Source organism: Schistocerca cancellata, chromosome 5 (genome assembly GCF_023864275.1).
Source record: "Schistocerca cancellata isolate TAMUIC-IGC-003103 chromosome 5, iqSchCanc2.1, whole genome shotgun sequence".
NCBI classification, from domain to species: Eukaryota; Metazoa; Arthropoda; class Insecta; order Orthoptera; family Acrididae; genus Schistocerca; species Schistocerca cancellata.
In genome coordinates this window covers 203,623,214-203,647,501 of record NC_064630.1, presented here as the reverse complement: position 1 = coordinate 203,647,501, position 24,288 = coordinate 203,623,214, and positions in this window count along the sequence as shown.

The following is a 24,288-nucleotide window of genomic DNA, read 5'->3' as shown; positions in this document are numbered from 1 at the left end:
GATTTCCGAATGTTAATTACCCTGCCTAAAGCAGCGCCGTAGGACACCACCCATTCCAGTGCTGCTTGAACATCGCTGCCGCTGCGCAGGAGAAGGATCAGGTCGTTTGCGTAGGCTGTGCAGCAAGAAGTGTGGCCGCCAAGAGTCATGCCGACGAGTCGTTGTTGGAAGCAGCAAGTAGCGACAGCGTACAGGATCGCGGAAAGAGGGCCTCATCGATCGTTGTACCAGGTTGGGTGACTACGACTATCATTGTATTGGGTCCGAGATATCGCGTCCAGGAGTAGGCGCATTATTACTTCCACGAAGCTGTTTGGGAATCTCGTATTCCTGATAACTCCTGCCAGGTAAGAGTGATCAACCCTGTCGAAAACCTGACTAAAATCAAGGAAAGCCAAGACCCTCGTCATGTGTTGCGTCTGAGAATCATGTCACTTTATCAGCGAAATAGGTCCGGATGTTGTGATCGCCTCCTAAAGACACGAGTGGGAGATCACGAAGTGGGCGAACCTGTGGAAGAGTGCTGCCAAAAAGCAAGATAAAGTTGTTCATGTCAAAGTAGGAAGAGGGAGGATGGTCATTGACGCTGATTGCGCCGTTTGGTTCATGGACAGGAATAAGCAACCTTTCGAGAATGACACCAGAAAGCTCTACAGTAGGGGACATCAGGACATGGCATATGTCCAGGTAGTCGTCAGTAACTTTAACAGTAGGCTGTCAGTCCCGGTGACTACTATGGTACACTGTCCAGTACAGCTGCAGTGATCTCCCCTTCCGTTACATCCTCAGGTAATTCTATTTGCCCGTCCCACAGTAATGTGCCACATGTAAGGCGATAGGTCTTCCCAACAACGTCTGGGAGGATGATGGTGGTCTGTGAACACATGGCTGTAGTGAGCGTTGAGAGCGTGTGCGACCACATTTTGCGTAGCGGAACAGCGACCGTCAGCCAGAGTTACAACATGGATCAATCCCTGTCATCGACACGGGCATTCAGCAAAGATGTGATACATCGAGGGCCATTCGGTGGTCCATTATCTCCATGGTGCATACATGAACAATCGTTACTTCAAGGTGCAACCTCGTGGGTACTTTGTCCGAGCCTTCCCATCATTCATTGCTTGTTGACAGGCAGACAAATGCGGCGCTGTGGAACGGTCATGTAGAGTACAGTAATAAAAACCCAGTGAGTGCTGTGTCCAGGCTGCGACCTATGTACCATGTCCAATGAGTACCTTCCTAAGGGCCAGCTTAGTGCATAACAGCTGCCAACAGGTGCACGGACTGTTGTCAGTTAGGTGACTGCAGGAGAGACAAGTTCAGTTCTCAGGAGCCTCGTACATATCATACCATTTGGCGTGGCAAGGTGACAGTGTGTAAGTAGAAATAATTTGTAGGTTCAGGCTCGTTCTATTCCCTATAGAAAAAATAACTTGAACCTACAAATTATTTCTACTATCCTACTTTCTTTCAACTCGTTCACTTCATCCTAAGAGACAAACAAAAGCAAATGACCATTGCTTAGGTAGAATATTTCACTTTGTTTTATACATTTTATGAGTAGAAAATGGGCATTCTGAGCGCCTTAGGAGGGAGAAAATGGCACCAGCGCAACGGCAAGAGTAATAATAACAAAAAAATTAAATTAAACTAATAATTCGAAATCATGGTGTTCATTGTTATTATTTTTCGTTTTCTTTAATCCATTGTATTTCAATTTAATCTGTTCATCTCATAAAAATCAAAAAACTCAGTTAGTTATGAGTTTCAAATATTTGTCTGGCAAAAGAATCTTGAACACATTATTAAACTCCATAAAATATTTTTTTCTGTACCTAGTACTGAAATATTCACATCAAATAATGTTATGCAAAATATTTACTTCTAGCTTTTAAAAAAATTAGACTTGCTTGCATTATTGAGATTATTGATTAGGGGCGCCATTTATACAGAAAATTTTTAATTTTTACTTTTGTTGTTAAATTTTTTCTGTATAAATAGACCACAAAACAACAACGAAAAACCTGTAATGGTTTATATTGTTGAGGAGATAGCAGAAATGATATCTAATATGGCTGAATTATGCTGTTCTCTTTTTAAAGATGAAGAAGAAGAATAGAATCCAAGTTTTGATTCTGATAATGATGAAGAAGTGACAGAGGCACTGCATGATGTCCTTATGGGAATTTATCTATTTTATTTTTCAATGCATGTGTCTTAACATCATGAGGACTCAATACTCTTTTATTTACCTCAACTGAATAAAATTCATGTTTAATGCTTTTTATCAAACTCATTGTTCTGTACTATTCAGTATTACTGTATTATTGAGCAACCAATATTTATAATGTGACTTTGCATGCTTTCCCGACGGATCTGTTGCAAATAGGCTTCTCTGGTTTGTCGCCCGATCGTATTGTGTAAATCGCACAATATTTCTTCGATGCAACTGCTCGGCATCATCAAGTGGTGGTAGCTGCTACTGTCACTACTGCAAGGCGCGACTGATGATAATCGCACTGCACTGCCCTGCACTGCAAATCTCTGGTGACATCAACCAGTATTGAAACAGGCTAAGCAGCGAAGCTGCTGTTCCTGTGTGGACCTCATGAACGATTTCTGGCCTCACGGGTGGGATTGGCGTATGTGAGCGGTCGCGTGGGAGCGGACGCTTCGTCAAAAGCGTTATCGGGGCAATGGAAGAAACCACTCCCGCAGCAGATCAGGCCAACGCGTGGTCGGCCTGTGGTGATGATAATCGCGCGGCGGCGTCGGAATTTATCATGACGGAACCAGGCAATACGCGTGCGTGGGAAGACCCTCATAAAAGGAAAACGGCGCTCCTGGTGCCCCCTACTGGGAGCTGCAGAAAGGCCATCCACGCGTGCGCTGTGGGCAATAACTGTGCTGCCGGACGCTCCTGCGGTTAAAGTCTGAACTAAGTCTCAGCTACGCGTTGCGTCACTTGAGGAAACGGAAGTTCTTGTTTTCCCAGTTTTTGATTTAATGGCAGCCAGTGCTGGATTCCAGGCGGCGCTCAGCTGAAAACACGCATCCCTGTTGATAAGATTGTCCGCCGTGCGAATATGTATGGCCTCCTTAATAACACAGTCCCAGAAAGATGACGCTGGGGATAAAATTTCCGTCTGTTCGTAAAGCATACGATGTCCTGTGTCCAGGAAATTTTCCACTACCTCTGATTTATCAGGTTGCCCCAGGCGTGTATGACGATGATGTTCAACGCAACGTTCTTGCACGGTTCGGCATGTCTTTCCAATACAAGATTTTCCACATTGGCATGGGATTTTATACACGCCGCGTTTCCTGAGGCCAAGGTCGTCTTTGACAGAGCACAGTAAATTCGTCAGTTTTGCTGGTGGCTGAGAAACACACTTGACGTCTTGCTTTTTGAGGATTCTTTCTATTCTCGAAGATATGCCGTCAAAATAGGCCACCACTGAAGTGGTGACCGAAACGTTGGTTTTCTGCATCAGTACTTTTATACAATATAACACAGTACCATACCCAGGTATCTTTTAGGTCAGATGAATATGTTTACCTTATTGTGATTTCATAACTATACTGAGAATCGGACATCGGTTGTTTGGATAAATCAGGTATACTCATACCAATGTAAATTGGCTTATTAACCTTAATTTTAGTTTTCTTCATGTCAACTGCAGCAAGATTTTGATTGAGTATTGTTCTTCCTTCGAAGTTCGGCTTTGCCAAATGTCTCTCACATTTATTTTCACCTAAAACTAATTCCATATCCTCTGTGTTTCTAATATTTTCCAGCGTTTTTCCAGATATTGACTTATTGAAAAAATTGCAGAAATCCTTTTCTAAATCTTTCTTTGCTTCCACTCTTCATCCAGTACTCAAATCCATACATTTTTTCAAACCAGTCATTGTTTGAATTTTAAAAATCTGTGTAGTTTTGTTATCTTCATTCCTAAAGACAGATACTGTTTAAGATTTCTGTAGTGAACTACATAGTTATTTTTATCATCAAGAGGACTTAACAATTTGCTTTGTTTTTGGCGTGCATAGTTTTGTTTTCCGAAGCTAACAGTATATTTTTATGTAAATCATGCAGTTGTCTAAGATATTCTAGGTCTTCTTAAAATTAATATCCAATTTCAGAAGTGTCTGACATTTCATTTATTTTTTTAGAATTGTAAGGTTCTGTATTATCACACTGAAAGTCAGGGTGTGGTAAATATTGACTCATAGCGCGATTATGTAGATTGTTTGCATCTAAATATGATAAATAATTTCATATCTGTTTTACGTCATGATTTTCATATTTTCTTTGTTCACCTTCACAAATATTTTACAATATTAGGATACACCATTCCTTATTCCTTTTTCTACCATTAGAATCATATCATAATCATGTAAAAATTCAAGTGACTGTCTAGCTATTTTGTAGCTTTCCATTTCAAGACAACCCAGGTGCAGTAAAGCACCAATATGGATTCAAATCATACGCTTTTATGCAACTTCTAAAATTTTCAGAAACATCAGCCAACAACAAAACATCAGTTTCAAGATACAGCTTTGATGCTCATCAAAATTTTTGATATTCAATTTTTCCCAAACTAATTTTGCATTGTAATAATTTCATCATATACTTCACAGTGATTCAGTTTATTGTAAAATTCTTGTCTCTATGGAAGCTTTAGTTGTAAATTACATCTACTACTCAATGTGTTTATATATTTGCCTGTTATATGATCATGATGACAATTTTTTTTATTTTTTGTATAATGACTCTACATAATGAAGGTCTTTTAGATCTAGTATGTCCTCATTGTTCTTCAGGCATTAATGATCTCATTCTTCAATATCAGAATAAATACTTGCAATTTCTTCAACTTCTTTCTCCATACATTCAATGATTTTTATGATGATTTCTTCCTCAGTACATGACTGGATCTTTATAGTTTGCATTGATGAACTAGATACTGTAATGAAAACCACATGGTTCATGTTTTTGACATTTCATAGTTCAAGATATGTTATTTAACTTTAATTCTATTATATGTAGATTTTTGTTGCTATCTTTATGTGTATCTTTTAATATTTCCTTATACAAACTATTATGAAAATCTTACTCTGTAATTAGTTGATACTTCTGAATTAATTTAAATATTTTTAACTTTTTTAAATATGGTTGACAATTTTTAATGGAAAACCTTCAAAATCCACATATATAAAAAACTAAAGTTACTGTGTACATTTGTAATTTTTTACACTTACATAGAATGTTTATCTGGTAACTCTACATTAATGGTCTGTTAACTAAACAATTTGAAGTGTGATTACCCAGTTTTTCCTTGCTGTGTGATGTGGAGTAAACATATGTCACAAATAAATTTCTCCATTTTTTAAAAAGTAAACTAATTTATATGGCGCTCATTCCCAAATTTTATAGTTTTTAATAGATAAACTCGATATTTTTCATGAAATGATAAACATTAATAGATTACATTAAACTTGGTCTTAATTTTTGAAGTATTATCATCAACTATAGGAAATTCAAAATTTTTGAAAGATTCTTCTCAACTTCAGGACAAATTATATCCACATTTTTATTTACAGGAAACAATGCTAATGTTATAGCCCACGGAAAATATTTTTGATCACCATTTTCCATATCAATAGAAATTTCTTGTAGTTTATTGTTTTTGGCCAATCAGTATAACACGAGACTTCCTAACTGGAAGCCTATAATTCTTTTTCATGACCAACCTGATACTTGTGCTTAAGAATTCGACATATTTGATGAAATATTTTGTTTACATTCCACTTACAGGTATTATTTATCCAGAGAAAAGTTTCAAATTTACTTTGTCCAAAATGAATTTTTAGTTAATATTTCACTATTTTCGTAAATTTTGGCTTCGATACATTCAAGAAATAGTTAGACTCAATTAAGTTTAGATTACTTTCATAATTACTAGTCAGTAGTCTCTCAGTGAATGCTTCATCAATAGATAATCTTTAACTCTTCTTCTATCTCTTGGTATCTCAAATACATTAGAGAAAAAGGAAATATTTCTCTCAATGGTTTGGTTCCATAATTTTGAAAAACTTCATCATCATTTCAGTTTTAGAGTAAGGTTAAGTCTTCCCAATAATATCTATTAATAAATGTACATGTATAAGTTGTATTTAATTTACTGTATCCAATCAAATTATTTCTTGCAGAATAGCCACAAAATTGAACAATCATGAATTGCTGCATGTTAGTATATTACTTAACAGAAATAAAAATTTAATACGCTTAAGTAGAACTAACTGGAAGATCGACAATCCTGATTTTTAATACAGTACCCAGAATTCTTGTAATGAACGACAATCCTGATTTTTTATACAGTACCCAGAATTCTTGTTTTTTTTATATTTTCCATAGCACATTTCGAACATGTTTTTGAATGTTAGTCTTAACACAATAGAAATTGGTACCTTGAATAATAAAAAAAATTCAATAGGGAAGTATTAAGTTTATATAGCAGTAAGAATTCTAGTTTTTGCAATGTATCTTTTAGTATACTCAGTTCCTCAGGAACTAATGCAGACAATTTACTGCAATCTATACCAAATATCAGTTGTGCCAGTTCTACCTTTCTCTGTGATTTTGTTATATTCGTAGAATATACCAACCTTCAGAAAATACAACAAATTTTCAACATACCTAAATAGAGAGTTCCAGCAGGTAAACCCAAAAATTATCTGCTAATAATTTCTTCTATTTTATGCTTGAAATTGTACTCATACACTTCTGCACAGAAAAACAATCACTAAAGAATAAAAATGCTCTACTTGAATATATATTGAATATGCTATTTAAATACCCTGTGCTGACATAACTCTCTACTAAACTAGTGACAATGGGTATCCTGGAATTGATTCCAATGTTTCTCTACTTACCATGTATATCAAGTTTATAACAAATAATAGAGCTTCACCTCTAGGACTTTAAAATACTCCATCTATTTTTTGTCACTCTTTTGATAAGAATGTAACCAGTTAATTGTTACCTGCGATTTTTTATCTATTCACACCCACTTCTGATAAAAATGTTATAAAAGTATATTCACAAAAAAGTGATTGAACTTCTTAATTTGACATAATGAGACAACTTCTCAAGATAGCACACTTTGAATGCTTACTATCATAAATGGCTGTGTCATTGGTACAAATACTTCCTAACCATACAAGCTATGAACAGCACTGATATCATCTTGTGATAATTGTAAATTTGAACCACTGTAGTAAGTATACATTATTGCTATATAAACATCTGGATGTTACATTACTAAAGTATGCCAATGTCATGAAATAAAATTCAGATTGATTTATTTGGTATTTTGGTGTATTTCCATCAGTCTACAGTATCATATCTCATCTTTAACCCCATGTATCTCTACTGGATCATTATCTGTATTTGGAAAAAGGCATGACATATATTAACTTTTCTGTCTAGATTTTGTGAACATCACTAAACAGATATTTCTTATGTATGTATGTCTTCAAATTGTAATTATAATATCAGAAATACTACTATCATGAACAAACTGGATAGCAGTACATTTTTGCCATAAACGAAATGCTGCCTCTGCTACTTCTAACAGCTTATTCATTGCCTCTTTATTATTCTATTTTATATTTTATTACACCATTTATACATATTGTTCTACAGCTTAAAAATATGTATTTTATGCCACATTGAAGCCTATTCTTAAATTTTAAAGTTTCTTCATTTCATTTACCATTTATTTCGAGATTAAATCTTAATTGAAAAACATTAATATTTCTCTGAATACAGTGGCACTGATATGTGTTGTTTCAACTGTTGATGGAATATCTAAATAACCAAAATCATTAAAATATTTTATTGCTTTAATCCTATGTCTCCTACTACTATTTTCACAAACAGCAATGGTGGAAGTACTTTCATTTATGTACACCTAAGATATATTAAGACATGATGAATCTCAGTAATATATTTAACAAAAATATTTTTTAAATAGAGGCATTAATAGACATCAGAAGCAAAAAGATAACATGTAATGTTGAGCAAGTATTTGTGATTATTGGTCAAAAGAATAATCCTTAGTTTTATGCAACTGTAGTTGCTGATAGTTTAGGTTATGAATGCTCTAGGAAAGCAGTTCATGTTCATTAAAAATATTGTAAAAGTTATCTAAACTTCTATAGCACCAGAATGATTAATATATTCATTCTCTTACAAAATTTATCAATAAACCTGGTAGTTATTCTCTATTTATGAATTCCAAGACGCCTCCTGAGATAATTCGCAAGATTTGGTATATGAAGAAGTTGTACCATCTATTCGAAAACCAGGGAATATAAGATTAAAATTGAGTATAAAGAAATGTATGAGACTCAAATAACTAACTCACTTGGAAAATTTAAACAAAGTTCTATAAGATCATGTACAAAACTTATAAGGAAAGTTAATGATGCTAGGGAAACAGTAAGTTAAGGAAACAGAGAAATACATAGATTGTTGCCTTGTGATGTACTTAAATAAACGATTAGAATTTAAGATCATTATTGTAATTTTAAAATTTTGTGATGGTAATTGTAATATAATTATTGTGTCACGAGAGTACAAAGATGTAATTAGGAAAACAATTTTACAATACTAGAGGTTATCATCCAAATTGTGAAGACATGTTAAGATCTAATTATGATCCTTATTCAGTAAACCAATACTAGGGAATGAGTCAAATTTCACATATTCTTTGCTATCATAATTACTTTAATATTTTGGGTGTCACACACAAGGATTGATTACTGACATAATTAGTCTTCATTAGTCTGAAAATTTTATGTTTTGTTAATTTGGGTATTTCAGGGTTGTCAAAGGTGAACCCAAATTCCAGATGCCAAACACTTGGCTCTAGCAGTTTTCACTTATATCCTCTTAGTAACATTCCTACACATTCGACTAGAAGTATGACTTTTAACTATGTATCAAAATCTTGTTGATGAAACATACATTGTGTTTTTGCTAAATGATGATTTTGATCGATTAAATACACTCCTGGAAATGGAAAAAAAGAACACATTGACACCGGTGTGTCAGACCCACCATACTTGCTCCGGACACTGCGAGAGGGCTGTACAAGCAATGATCACACGCACGGCACAGCGGACACACCAGGAACCACAGTGTTGACCGTCGAATGGCGCTAGCTGCGCAGCATTTGTGCACCGCCGCCGTCAGTGTCAGCCAGTTTGCCGTGGCATACGGAGCTCCATCGCAGTCTTTAACACTGGTAGCATGCCGCGACAGCGTGGACGTGAACCGTATGTGCAGTTGACGGACTTTGAGCGAGGGCGTATAGTGGGCATGCGGGAGGCTGGGTGGACGTACCGCCGAATTGCTCAACACGTGGGGCGTGAGGTCTCCACAGTACATCGATGTTGTCGCCAGTGGTCGGCGGAAGGTGCATGTGCCCGTCGACCTGGGACCGGACCGCAGCGACACACGGATGCACGCCAAGACCGTAGGATCCTACGCAGTGCCGTAGGGGACCGCACCGCCCCTTCACAGCAAATTAGGGACACTGTTGCTCCTGGGGTATCGGCGAGGACCATTCGCAACCGTCTCCATGAAGCTGGGCTACGGTCCCGCACACCGTTAGGCCGTCTTCCGCTCACGCCCCAACATCGTGCAGCCCGCCTCCAGTGGTGTCGCGACAGGCGTGAATGGAGGGACGAATGGAGACGTGTCGTCTTCAGCGATGAGAGTCGCTTCTGCCTTGGTGCCAATGATGGTCGTATGCGTGTTTGGCGCCGTGCAGGTGAGCGCCACAATCAGGACTGCATACGACCGAGGCACACAGGGCCAACACCCGGCATCATGGTGTGGGGAGCGATCTCCTACACTGGCCGTACACCACTGGTGATCGTCGAGGGGACACTGAATAGTGCACGGTACATCCAAACCGTCATCGAACCCATCGTTCTACCATTCCTAGACCGGCAAGGGAACTTGCTGTTCCAACAGGACAATGCACGTCCGCATGTATCCCGTGCCACCCAACGTGCTCTAGAAGGTGTAAGTCAACTACCCTGGCCAGCAAGATCTCCGGATCTGTCCCCCATTGAGCATGTTTGGGACTGGATGAAGCGTCGTCTCACGCGGTCTGCACGTCCAGCACGAACGCTGGTCCAACTGAGGCGCCAGGTGGAAATGGCATGGCAAGCCGTTCCACAGGACTACATCCAGCATCTCTACGATCGTCTCCATGGGAGAATAGCAGCCTGCATTGCTGGGAAAGGTGGATATACACTGTACTAGTGCCGACATTGTGCATGCTCTGTTGCCTGTGTCTATGTGCCTGTGGTTCTGTCAGTGTGATCATGTGATGTATCTGACCACAGGAATGTGTCAATAAAGTTTCCCCTTCCTGGGACAATGAATTCACGGTGTTCTCATTTCAATTTCCAGGAGTGTATATCAATCATTCCCTGCCTTCAGAATGCTCCATACTTCATGGGGCATTATTATTCATTCTTTGAAAGGTTTGGGCCAATTTTTACTTTCCTAAATGCTATCCCAATCAACTTATCAACAGAATCACAACACTTGATCACTTGACAAGCCCCCATAATTTAATTTATCTTGAAACTGTTGCATAAAATCTTCAGAAAATTTTACTTTATAAGTGTGTAGTTACAATTTATTCTGTCTTGATTTTCTCTCACAAAATCTATTTGATCCAGTCTACTTTGTTCAGAAATTCTCTTACAAAATCTTCAAATAATTTTTGGTTTCTTGAGACACATAACTCATCTAATTTATTTTTAAATCTCTTACGAAATTTTTACTAAGGTTTAGAAGTCATATTGTATTCCAGTATAAACTATCTCGAATTCCTCTAATTAGATCTACTTATTACTTCATTTATTTAAAATAATATCACAATTAGTTTAATATCGAAATTCATTTAAGAAGTTTTCAGTTGTGTTTTGATGTGGTATAGTGTCCCAAATTATTTCCTCTTGAAATTCCACTATAAATTCTACAGACGAATTTTGTTTAGTTGACATCAAAAACTGCCTATTTCCTGGTAGTAATTTTGAATTCATTCAAAAGAACAAATAAATATCAACTAAATTTAGGTAGCTTTCCAGTGAATTTTGAACACAAAGATGTATTGATCACGAATGATGTTTCTATATGGATTTACGGTGTCGAACAGCTTAGACTCTGTAATTTTAAAGTGAAATATAAATTTTTGTAGGACCCAAGAAAATAATGAAGTAAAATCATATTTTGTTCCATCTTTAAATAATTACAATCTTTGGTACAGAGAAGTAAACTATAACGAACTGCTTGCTTTAGAATTTGAATATATTCAAAATATTTTTCCACCTTAAATTTTATTTCTTTATCAATGGCATCAATGGCATCTAATTCCACTTACAAGTCAATGAATATATTTGGATTTATTCACAAGAACAACCATCAAGTAAATTAGGTAGTTTGTTTAATGACATTTAGGTTACATTATATCAACAGAAAGATGTGTTGATTCTAATAATCCTTTTGATTTTTACATGGAATTTCTGAGGAGAAACGTTCACACTCTTCAGATTTTAAATGGTTTAAGAAAAATAATGTTCGATAATAAAACCAATGAAATGAACTTTAATGGTTTATCATACTATATAATATTATTGTGAAGATATGAACAGAAATGTTGATTTGATAAATTATCAGTGAGGCAAAATATATTGGAGTATACAAACTGAGCAAACCACAGAGGTTGAGCCAAATGTTACTGAACAGGAAGCTGTTGAACAGTTGAAGACTAGAAACGAAACATGTAAAATGAAACTACTTGTATTAGATGATCTGCCTAGAGAGTAACTAGTTAACATAGTTTCTGAAATCTATGAAGAATACCTTGATAAAGTTAATATAGTAAGAAAAACTATCGAACAGCTTTTTGAATCATGTTGTTGTTCTGGTCTTCAGTCCTGAGACTGGTTTGATGAAGCTCTCCATGCTGCTCTATCCTGAGCAAGCTTAGTTATCTCCCAGTACCTACTCCAGCCTACATCCTTCTGAATCTGGTTAGTGTATTCATCTCTTGGTCACCCTCTACGATTTTTACCCTCCACACTGCCCTCTAATACTAAATTGGTGATCCCTTGATGCCGCAGAACATGTCCTACCAACCGATCCCTTCTTCCAGTCAAGTTGTGCCACAAACTCCTCTTCTCTCCAATCCTATTCAATACCTCTTCATTAGCTATGTGATCTACCCATCTAATCTTCAGCATTTTTCTGTAGCACCGCATTTCGAAAGCTTCTACTCTCTTTTTGTCCAAACTATTTACCATCCACATTTCACTTCCATACATGGCTACACTCCATACAAATACTTTCAGAAACGACTTCCTGACACTTAAATCTATACTCTATGTTAACAAATTCCTCTTCTTCAGAAACGCTTTCTTTGCCATTGCCAGTCTACATTTTATATCTTCTCTACTTCGACCATCATCAGTTATTTTGCTCCCCAAATAGCATAACTCCTTTACTACTTTAAGTGTCTCATTTCCTAATCTAATTCCCTCAGCATCACCAGACTTAATTCGACTACATTCCATTATCCTCGTTTTGTTTTTGATGATGTTCATCTTATATCCTCCTTTCAAGGCACTGTCCATTCTGCTCAACTACTCTATCAAGTCCTTTGCTGTCTCTGATAGAATTACAATGTCACCAGCAAACCTCAAAGTTTTTATTTCTTCTCCACGGATTTTAATACCTACTCCGAATTTTTCTTTTGTTTCCTTTACTGCTTGTTCAATATACAGATTGAATAACATTGGGGAGAGGCTACAACCCTGTCTCACTCCCTTCCCAACCACTGCTTCCCTTTCATGCCCCTCGACTCTTATAACTACAATCTGGTTTCTGTACAAATTGTAAATAGCCTTTTGCTCCCTGTATTTTACAGCTGAAACCGTTAGAATTTTAAAGAGAGTATTCCAGTCAACATTGTCAATAGCTTTCTCTAAGTCTACAAATGCTAGAAACGTAGGTTTGCCTTTCCTTAAACTTTCTTCTAAGATAAGTCGTAAGGGCAGTGTTGCCTCACATTTTCCAATACTTCTATGGAATCCAAACTGATCCTCCCTGAGGTCGGCTTCTACCAGTTTTTCCATTCGTCTGTAAAGAATACGTGCTAGTATTTTGCAGTTATGACTTATTAAATTGATAGTTCGGTAATTTTCGAATCTGTCAACACCTGCTTGTTTTTGGGATTGGAATTATTATATTCTTCTTGAAGTCTGAGGGTGTTTCGCCTGTCTCATACATCTTGCTCACTAGATGGTAGAGTTTTGTTAGGCCTGGTTCACCCAGGGCTTTCAGTAGTTCTAATGAAATGTTGTCTGCTCCCGGGGCCTTGTTTCGACTTAGGTCTTTCAGTGCCCTGTCAAACTCTTCATGTAGTATCGAATCTCCTACTTCATCTTCATCTACATCCTCTTTCATTTCCATAATATTGTCCTCAAGTACATCCCGCTTGTATAGACCCTCTATATACTCCTTCCACCGTTCTGCTTTCCCTTCTTTGCTTAGAACTGGTTTTCCAGCTCAGCTCTTGATATTCATGCAAGTGGTTCTCTATTCTCCAAAGGTCTCTTTAATTTTCCTGTAGGCAGTATCTATCTTACCCCTAGTGAGATAAGCCTCTACATCCTTACATTTGTCCTCTAGCCATCCCTGCTTAGCCATTTTGCACTTCCTGTCGATCTCATTTTTGAGACGTTTGTATTCCTTTTTGCCTGCTTCATTTATTGCATTTTTATATTTTCTCCTTCATCAATTAAATTCAATATTTATTCTGTTACCCAAGGATTTCTACCAGCCCTCTTCTTTTTACCTACTTGATCCTCTGCTGCTTTCACTACTTCATCCCTAAGAGCTACCCATTCTTCTTCGACTGTATTTCTTTCCCCCATTCCTGTCAATTTTTCCATTATACTCTCCCTGAAACTCTGTACAACCTCTGGTTTAGCCAGTTTATCTGGGTCTCATCTCCTTAAATTCCAACCTTTTTTGCAGTTTCTTCAGTTTTAATCTACAGTTCATAACCAATAGATTGTGGTCACAGTCCCCATCTGCCCCTGGAAATGTCTTACAATTTAAAACCTGGTTCCTAAATCTCTGTCTTACCATTATATAATCTATCTGAAACCTGTCAGTGTCTCCAGGCTTCTTCCATGTATACAACCTTCTTTTGTGATTCTTGAACCAAGTGTTAGCTATGATTAAGTTACGCTCTGTGCAAAATTCTACCAGATGGCTTCCTCTTTCATTTCTTCCCCCCAATCCATAATCACCTCCTACGTTCCCTTCTCTTCCTTTTCCTACTACCGAATTCCAGTCACCCATGACTATTAAATTTTCGTCTCCCTTCACTATTTGAATAATTTCTTTTACCTTCCCATACATTTCTTCAATTTCTTCGTCATCTGCAGAGCTAGTTGGCATATAAACTTGTACTACTGTAGTAGGCATGGGCTTTGTATCTATCTTGACCACAATAATGGGTTCACTATGCTGTTTGTAGTAGCTTATTCGCACTCCTATTTTTTCATTCATTATTAAACCTACTCTTGCATTACCCGTATTTGATTGTGTATTTATAGCACTGTATTCACTGACCAAAAGTCTTGTTCCTACTGCCACCGAACTTCACAAACCCCAGTATATCTATTATACTCTCCCTGAAACTCTGTACAACCTCTCGTTTAGCCAGTTTACCCGGGTCCCATCTCCTTAAATTCCAACATTTTTGCAGTTTCTTCCCTTATTGAATTTTCTAACCTACCTGCCCGATTAAGGGATCTGACATTCCATGCTCCGATCCGTAGAACGCCAGTTTTCTTTCTCCTTATAACGACGTCCTCTTGAGTAGTCTACATCTACATCTACATCCGTACTCCGCAAGCCACCTGACGGTGTGTGGCGGAGGGTACCTTCAGTACCTCTATCGGTTCTCCCTTCTATTCCAGTCTCGTATTGTTCGTGGAAAGAAGGATTGTCGGTATGCCTCTGTGTGGGCTCTAATCTCTCTGATTTTATCCTCATGGTCTCTTCGCGAGATATACGTAGGAGGGAGCAATATACTGAAGGTATGTTCTCGAAACTTCAATAAAAGCCCGTACCGAGCTACTGAGCGTCTCTCCTGCACAGTCTTCCACTGGAGTTTATCTATCATCTCCGTAACGCTTTCGCGATTACTAAATGATCCTGTAACGAAGCGCGCTGCTCTCCGTTGGATCTTCTCTATCTCTTCTATCAACCCTATCTGGTACGGATCCCACACTGCTGAGCAGTATTCAAGCAGTGGGCGAACAAGCGTACTGTAACCTACTTCCTTTGTTTTCGGATTGCATTTCCTTAGGATTCTTCCAATGAATCTCAGTCTGGCATCTGCTTTACCGACGATCAACATTATATGATCATTCCATTTTAAATCACTCCTAATGCGTACTCCCATATAATTTATGGTATTAACTGCTTCCAGTTGCTGACCTGCTATTTTGTAGCTAAATGATAAAGGATCTATCTTTCTGTATATTCGCAGCACATTACACTTGTCTACATTGAGATTCAATTGCCATTCCCTGCACCATGCGTCAATTCGCTGCAGATCCTCCTGCATTTCAGTACAATTTTCCATTGTTACAACCTCTCGGTACACCACAGCATCATCTGCAAAAAGCCTCAGTGAACTTCCGATGTCATCCACCAGGTCATTTATGTATATTGTGAATAGCAACGGTCCTATGACACTCCCCTGCGGCACACCTGAAATCAATCTTACTTCGGAAGACTTCTCTCCATTGAGAATAACATGCTGCGCCCTGTTATCTAGGAACTCCTCAATCCAATCACACAATTGGTCTGATAGTCCATATGCTCTTACTTTGTTCATTAAACGACTGTGGGGAACTGTATCGAACGCCTTGCGGAAGTCAAGAAACACGGCATCTACCTGTGAACCCGTGTCTATGGCCCTCTGAGTCTCGTGGACGAATAGCGCGAGCTGGGTTTCACATGACCGTCTTTTTCGAAACCAATACTGATTCCTACAGAGTAGATTTCTGGTCTCCAGAAAAGTCATTATACTCGAACACAATACGTGTTCCAAAATTCTGCAACTGATCGACGTTAGAGATATAGGTCTACAGTTCTGCACATCTGTTCGACGTCCCTTCTTGAAAACGGGGATGACCTGTGCCCTTTTCCAATCCTTTGGAACGCTACGCTCTTCTAGAGACCTACGGTACACCGCTGCAAGAAGGGGGACAAGTTCCTTCGCGTACTCTGTGTAAAACTGAACTGGTATCCCATCAGGTCCAGAGGCCTTTCCTCTTTTGAGCGATTTTAATTGTTTCTCTATCCCTCTGTCGTCTATTTCGATATCTACCATTTTGTCATCTGTGCGACAATCTAGAGAAGGAACTACAGTGCAATCTTCCTCTGTGAAACAACTTTGGAAAAAGACATTTAGTATTTCGGCCTTTATTCTGTCATCCTCTGTTTCAGTACCATTTTGGTCACAGAGTGTCTGGACATTGTGTTTTGATCCACCTACCGCTTTGACATAAGACCAAAATTTCTTAGGATTTTCTGCCAAGTCAGTACATAGAACTTTACTTTCGAATTCATTGAACGCCTCTCGCATAGCCCTCCTCATACTACATTTCGCTTCGCGTAATTTTTGTTTGTCTGCAAGGCTTTGGCTATGTTTATGTTTGCTGTGAAGTTCCCTTTGCTTCCGCAGCAGTTTTCTAACTCGGTTGTTGTACCACTATGGCTCTTTTCCATCTCTTACGATCTTGCTTGGCACATACTCATCTAACGCATAATGTACGACGGTTTTGAACTTTGTCCACTGATCCTCAACACTATCTGTACTTGAGACCAAACTTTTGTGTTGAGCCAACAGGTACTCTGAAATCTGCTTTTTGTCACTTTTTCTAAACAGAAAAATCTTCCTACCCTTTTTAATATTCCTATTTACGGCTGAAATCATCGATGCCGTAACCGCTTTATGATCGCTGATTCCCTGTTCTGCGTTAACTTTTTCAAATAGTTCGGGTCTGTTTGTCACCAGAAGGTCTAATATGTTATCCCCACGAGTCGGTTCTCTGTTTAACTGCTCAAGGTAGTTTTCAGATAAAGCACTTAAAAAAATTTCACAGGATTTTTTGTCCCTGCCACCCGTTATGAACGTTTGAGTCTCCCAGTCTATATCTGGCAAATTAAAATCTCCACCCAGAACTATAACATGGTGTGATACAGCCCAGAGATCAGAATGGGGGACTATTTTACCTCCGGAATATTTTACCCAAGAGGACGCCATCGTCATTTAATCATACAGTAAAGCTGCATGGCCTCAGGAAAAATTACAGCTGTAGTTTCCCCTTGCTTTCAGTTGTTTGCAGCAGCAGCACAGAAAGGACATTTTGGTTAGTGTTACAAGGCCAGATCAGTCAATCATCCAGACTGTTGCCTCTGCAACTACTGAAAAGGCTATTGCCCCTCTTCAGGAACCACACGTTTGTCTGGCCTCTCAACAGATACCCCTCTATTGTGGTTGCACCTACAGTACGGCCCTGTGTATCACTGAGGTACACAAGCCTCCCCACCAATGGCAAGGTCCACGGTTCATGGGGGGGGGGGCGGGGGTGTTTGAATCATAAGGATATAAAATCAGTGCAAAGAATAAGATATGGAATGAGACAAAAATTATTTTTTAGCAGTTGACTTAAATATAATATTTAAGCATTTATTGTCTGTTTTTTAAAAGTATTCATGTAATTTCTTTTCCATTTGGGCTGAATAAATAATTCAAATTTTAATCAGTTAATAGATCTATGGATGAAAATAAATCTTCATCAGGATAAAATGCAGATATAAAATATGAAAGTATCAATTTTCTCATCCAGAGTGTACACATTTATAAATTATTTGTTTGTGTATTTAACCAACTATCACACAAATCCCAGCCATTTAACATATACTTTATCACACTTAACACTTATACAAAAACATACATCAGGATAGTTTGCTTTTTGTATTTCTTCCTCATAAAAATTTCCTTTTCCTCCCTCTCCATCCAGTGCCTTCAGCTTGTATGTGATTGGACTAGAAGCAATAACATTTTCAATTTCGAAACTCCTGTTGAGCATTTGGTTGAACATCCTTTTAAATAACTTTCCTTTAAGTTTGCTGGTTCTAACTTTATCTCGTGTTTTAAATTTTGGTTTATCATTAGATCACATGGCAATTGGCTTATAGTTCTTGGCAGTAATTTCTATTGTCTTCTGTTTAATTTTTGAATGTTTTATATTATTTTATTCATCTACTAATTTTATAACCAAGCTAACTAACAGAATTTCGTTAATTCACAAATATATTTCGTATTTTTCTCTTATGTTCTAATTAAAGAGATGCCTAATATTAAGTAAAAGTAGAATTATTACTATTACATTTTTCATGAGTTCTTGAGATTATTTATTGTTGAATTCTGTACCATAATGTGCCTGTAGCTTTCTTGCAGTTCTGTCTCTTAATATTTTGTCAAAAAACAACAGCTGCATATTACCAGTTTTACCTTTAACTGGAATAGTCCAAGAAATTTTGAAAAAAAAACATCAGTAACAGTTAATAAATAATTATAGCCTCTATTTATTTTTTAATCTCCCTGCATGTTGCCTGAGTTCACTTCTACTAGATCAACTTGCCATAAATCTCTATACCTAATGTGACAAAACTTCTTACTTAAAAATGTATTTTCATTGTTTTATGTGATACATTTATGATTTCATGACAGACATTGAATGGGGGGACGATTTCTTCACTCCATCTTACACAAAGTTTTTAAAAGAATTTGCCCTTCCTAGTGTTGCATATCTTGCAAAGACCTTAATGTCTCTATCTTCCATTTTCGGTTGTTACTTCTTGATGATTATGTGTTTCAGCAAATTTTTTGCACTTCCTAATACCCACCCAACTGGTTCAAATTAACTACGTACATTCTGCTTCTCCCGATTTTCAGGACATATACTTTGTTCTTCATAACAGAATACTGAGCAAACAGGGTGGGAAGTACAGAAATGTTGACTGATCAAAGTAATTGTTACTTATTATAAAATTCATTTTTTCTTGTGGTTCATGTCAAGGGGTCTTCTTTCTCACTTTTCTGCAGTAGTTCATGGGTTTGATCTTGTTGTACCAATTCTAATCAGGTTTTACTCTGCGGATATATTTGTGAAACAATTTCACAAGTCTTAAGAGGCTCCAGAACGCCCTATACTTGCAATGTTAAAATAACGCTTATAAATTACATCTTTCCTCACAAAGTATTTGAGGTAGGAAGTTGAAATTTTTACAGATTATTTATTGGAATATGGGCTACAACTTAACACAGGGATTTTACAAAATTTTAGTTCAGTTATTAAAGATGTTTTTTTTTTCAATTGTAATGAAAATTCACAACATTTTTTTGCATTTTTTTATTTATATATTCAAAAATATACAGTTTTTTGGAAAAAGGCTGTGTTAAATTATGCAGAAGGTACTGTGTAACATTTACTGAAAGTTTGAAACAAATATGTTTGGAAGATCCTTAGAAAACATGTAATTAGTATGAGAAAATAAAAGTTTTGGGAATCGAGCGACAAAGATTGGATTAACTTTTTAGTGCATTCCAGGTCCTTCGGATGGATTATCTTCATCCTCTGCAAACTCCTCCTCTAGCTTCCTCTTGATCCTCCTCCTGTTTACTCTTGCTTGTACACTCCTGGAAATGGAAAAAAGAACACATTGACACCGGTGTGTCAGACCCACCATACTTGCTCCGGACACTGCGAGAGGGCTGTACAAGCAATGATCACACGCACGGCACAGCGGACACACCAGGAACCACGGTGTTGGCCGTCGAATGGCGCTAGCTGCGCAGCATTTGTGCACCGCCGCCGTCAGTGTCAGCCAGTTTGCCGTGGCATACGGAGCTCCATCGCAGTCTTTAACACTGGTAGCATGCTGCGACAGCGTGGACGTGAACCGTATGTGCAGTTGACGGACTTTGAGCGAGGGCGTATACTGGGCATGCGGGAGGCTGGGTGGACGTACCGCCGAATTGCTCAACACGTGGGGCGTGAGGTCTCCACAGTACATCGATGTTGTCGCCAGTGGTCGGCGGAAGGTGCACGTGCCCGTCGACCTGGGACCGGACCGCAGCGACGCACGGATGCACGCCAAGACCGTAGGATCCTACGCAGTGCCGTAGGGGACCGCACCGCCCCTTCACAGCAAATTAGGGACACTGTTGCTCCTGGGGTATCGGCGAGGACCATTCGCAACCGTCTCCATGAAGCTGGGCTACGGTCCCGCACACCGTTAGGCCGTCTTCCGCTCACGCCCCAACATCGTGCAGCCCGCCTCCAGTGGTGTCGCGACAGGCGTGAATGGAGGGACGAATGGAGACGTGTCGTCTTCAGCGATGAGAGTCGCTTCTGCCTTGGTGCCAATGATGGTCGTATGCGTGTTTGGCGCCGTGCAGGTGAGCGCCACAATCAGGACTGCATACGACCGAGGCACACAGGGCCAACATGGTGTGGGGAGCGATCTCCTACACTGGCCGTACACCACTGGTGATCGTCGAGGGGACACTGAATAGTGCACGGTACATCCAAACCGTCATCGAACCCATCGTTCTACCATTCCTAGACCGGCAAGGGAACTTGCTGTTCCAACAGGACAATGCACGTCCGCATGTATCTCGTGCCACCCAACGTGCCCTAGAAGGTGTAAGTCAACTACCCTGGCCAGCAAGATCTCCGGATCTGTCCCCCATTGAGCATGTTTGGGACTGGATGAAGCGTCGTCTCACGCGGTCTGCACGTCCAGCACGAACGCTGGTCCAACTGAGGCGCCAGGTGGAAATGGCATGGCAAGCCGTTCCACAGGACTACATCCAGCATCTCTACGATCGTCTCCATGGGAGAATAGCAGCCTGCATTGCTGCGAAAGGTGGATATACACTGTACTAGTGCCGACATTGTGCATGCTCTGTTGCCTGTGTCTATGTGCCTGTGGTTCTGTCAGTGTGATCATGTGATGTATCTGACCCCAGGAATGTGTCAATAAAGTTTCCCCTTCCTGGGACAATGAATTCACGGTGTTCTTATTTCAATTTCCAGGAGTGTATTTCTAGACTCTTAACAGCCCTGTCTGCAGCCCGAAGGTGTTCCTTCTCTAAAGCAAGCATTGCTCGTACCATGTTAGAACCTATCTTCATTCCCATATTTCTAAATACCTTTCATCTTACAATGTCGCCATCATTGAAAGTCGCAACAGCATCATACACACCAAAGTGAAGTGTTTCTATTCCAACAAATACAGTCTTGGGGATTCTCGACCATACAACACTATTTACACTTTCATTGGGGTTTTGAGTTTTTCCGTGAATACACTTTTTCAACAGTTCAGGTGCTGCCAAGTCTCTGAAAATAGGTTAGCCACAACACATACTTTATCTCACATCACTAAAATGTACCTGATGAACACGGACGTTAATAATAACACCATTTGACAGCAGTTTAACAGCGCCACAGTGGGTCACGCCCATGTAGAACACATTTCAAAAAAAATTTAAAAATAATTGTAGTCTTTGGAAGTGAATAAATTATATATCTATTAAAAGGTAATAGTCTGCAGATTCAGAAAACGCAAAAAAGTAAAAATTGAACTTTTCATGATTTTGAGCCTTTCCAGAGCCCCTTAAATAACAAATTTTATTAGTGGTTCACAATTATGAAGATACTCTTGAACATTAGCATTTAGACATGTGCTATACTCACCCAACTTTGACCCCATACGGCTGTACAAAACTTCTCTTAAACTAATCTCCAGCAACTAACTTACTTTCTCCACTGGTAGTCCATAGATTGTTGAACAGAAAGGTAGCAACACATTGGTCGAAGATTATTAAGTTCCTCCATGATTACATACCTGGCTGACATTTATATTCATCAAAATAATAAAGAAAAATTTCATATGAAATATTTCAAATTTATGACAAAAAAGATATTGCAAAATGTGTAACATCTGTATCAGAAATTGCCTTTGGTACATAGAACATAATGTAGTCAGACCAGTTTCAGTACAACTTCAAGTACCATATATGGTTATCCATTAAACAGAATAAAAACTTATTAATTAATATTGCAATCAAACATCATCATTTGATATTAAAATCTATTCATCAAACATGAGTAACTCACTTGAAATGGGATCAGCCTTAACAGATTGATTTAGAGATAAGAAAATTTTATCTTCCAGTTTCATTTTTAGTGATAATGAATAGGATATAAAACTTGTAGTTCATTGACTTTGTACCTTTTTACCCCTATTTGAAAATCAGTAAGTGACAGATATAATTTATATTGGCTCCAAAAAAATATTATCTTATTATTTTTACACTGCACCGAAATGTATGTTTTAATATATTATCACCAGTAAAAAAAATGAAATTTCTCTGTGTACTTGTGTCATATCCATTTTGAAGATAGCTTTATTTTTTTATATGCGAAGTTCAATCTCTCTTTGACTAACAACTAGTGGGAGCTTTTTTCACTGCCTTCTTTGTAAAGTAATTATTTTCTATCTGTGTTATGTTATCTGATTAATTGTTTCATTGAGATGTGCAGTGGTTAAATAATTATTGAATCGTTTTGAATACTTGCATATTCAGATTTGGTAACACAGTTATGTAAATCTTTTCTAAGTACTGTTTAGTGACTGCATCATAACAATTTGCAGGATCTTTCATATGCACTAATTTTCTACCTTTAAAATCAGGATACTTATAGTTTGTTCAAAAATATGTCATAATACTTTTTGAAGTTGTTTAATTATATTTGGTTGCAAATTTTCAATTTTAACACTGACTTTATAATTCCCCAAATTTATTTTATAGTACTTTGTTCATTTAGCTTACTTCCAAAAATGGCCATTCATTAGGTTTAAAATATTATTGAATTCATCTGTCAAAAGCCTTAATACAAACTGGTAGAAATTGCCACAAATGATTCTGTGAAAATTTTAAATTTCATCTGAAATTAGTATAGCTTATTTTTTCCCAAATAGTTAACCATTTGGTTTGGTAAGTTGCCACCAAAGAATCAAAATCAGTTTTGTGTTATTTGTCTTATGATAACAAGCCCAGTTTGTGCCAGCATCTTCAGATGTACCTAAATTTACTGTTCCATATTCTGTATTTTCTGGTTTGTCTCGTAACTCATCGATCATGAAGAAACCAATAAGGGTTCAATTTATAATTGTTTAACAAATTTTTCTACATAGGAATTACTTAATAAATGAGGATATACGATTTTTATTATTTGGAATTTCATTTTTTAACCATGAACCATATTTTCTTTGCTTGATCATGCCTTATTTGTTCCTCTAATTCTTTATCACTATCCTTTTTTATTTATATCTGCATTTGCAAGAGCAGCTGCTCTGCCAACTAATGAAGCAATAGTAGCTAAATATGATAATGGTCCCAATAATAAGGAAAGAAATCCTCCTTTGTGTTCTGTTAATCCAGAGTCTTCTTTCCATTTTGTTGGATATTTAGTAAAGTTTTTCACAACAGATATGCCTAATGTTATGACAAAATTTCTGCCAGTTTTCTCATCTTACGCTCTTTTTTAAGTATTAGTTAAAAAATCATCAACACTATGTAACTGTTTATTAATCAGTTTCACTTTAATTGTCTTTGGTTTAGTCTTGCTACTAGATAACAATTTGAAACCAGTGCTAAATATATTCATCTATATAATTAAAAATTCTTGTGAGAATGAAATATTTCTATAGTCACCATACATTTTCATCAACATCTAAATTAGCAACACCTCAAGCAATTGCAGCCACACAACTTCATAGTTTCCTCCATGCATATATTATTCCTCTAAATGAACTTGCAGGTCATCTCTTTTAGCTAATCTTTCAACTAGTTTGGTTCACAGACCACAAAATCACTAGCCTGGTAGATCTGAAAAGCTAATTTATTAATTAATGTGTAACTAATGTTTCCCATGTTTGTCAGTTTTGCAGAACGTGTGTGGCAGATTATTCAAAAATATAATCAAATGTTATATTCCCTTTGGATTATTGATAATGAAATCACTAAATTT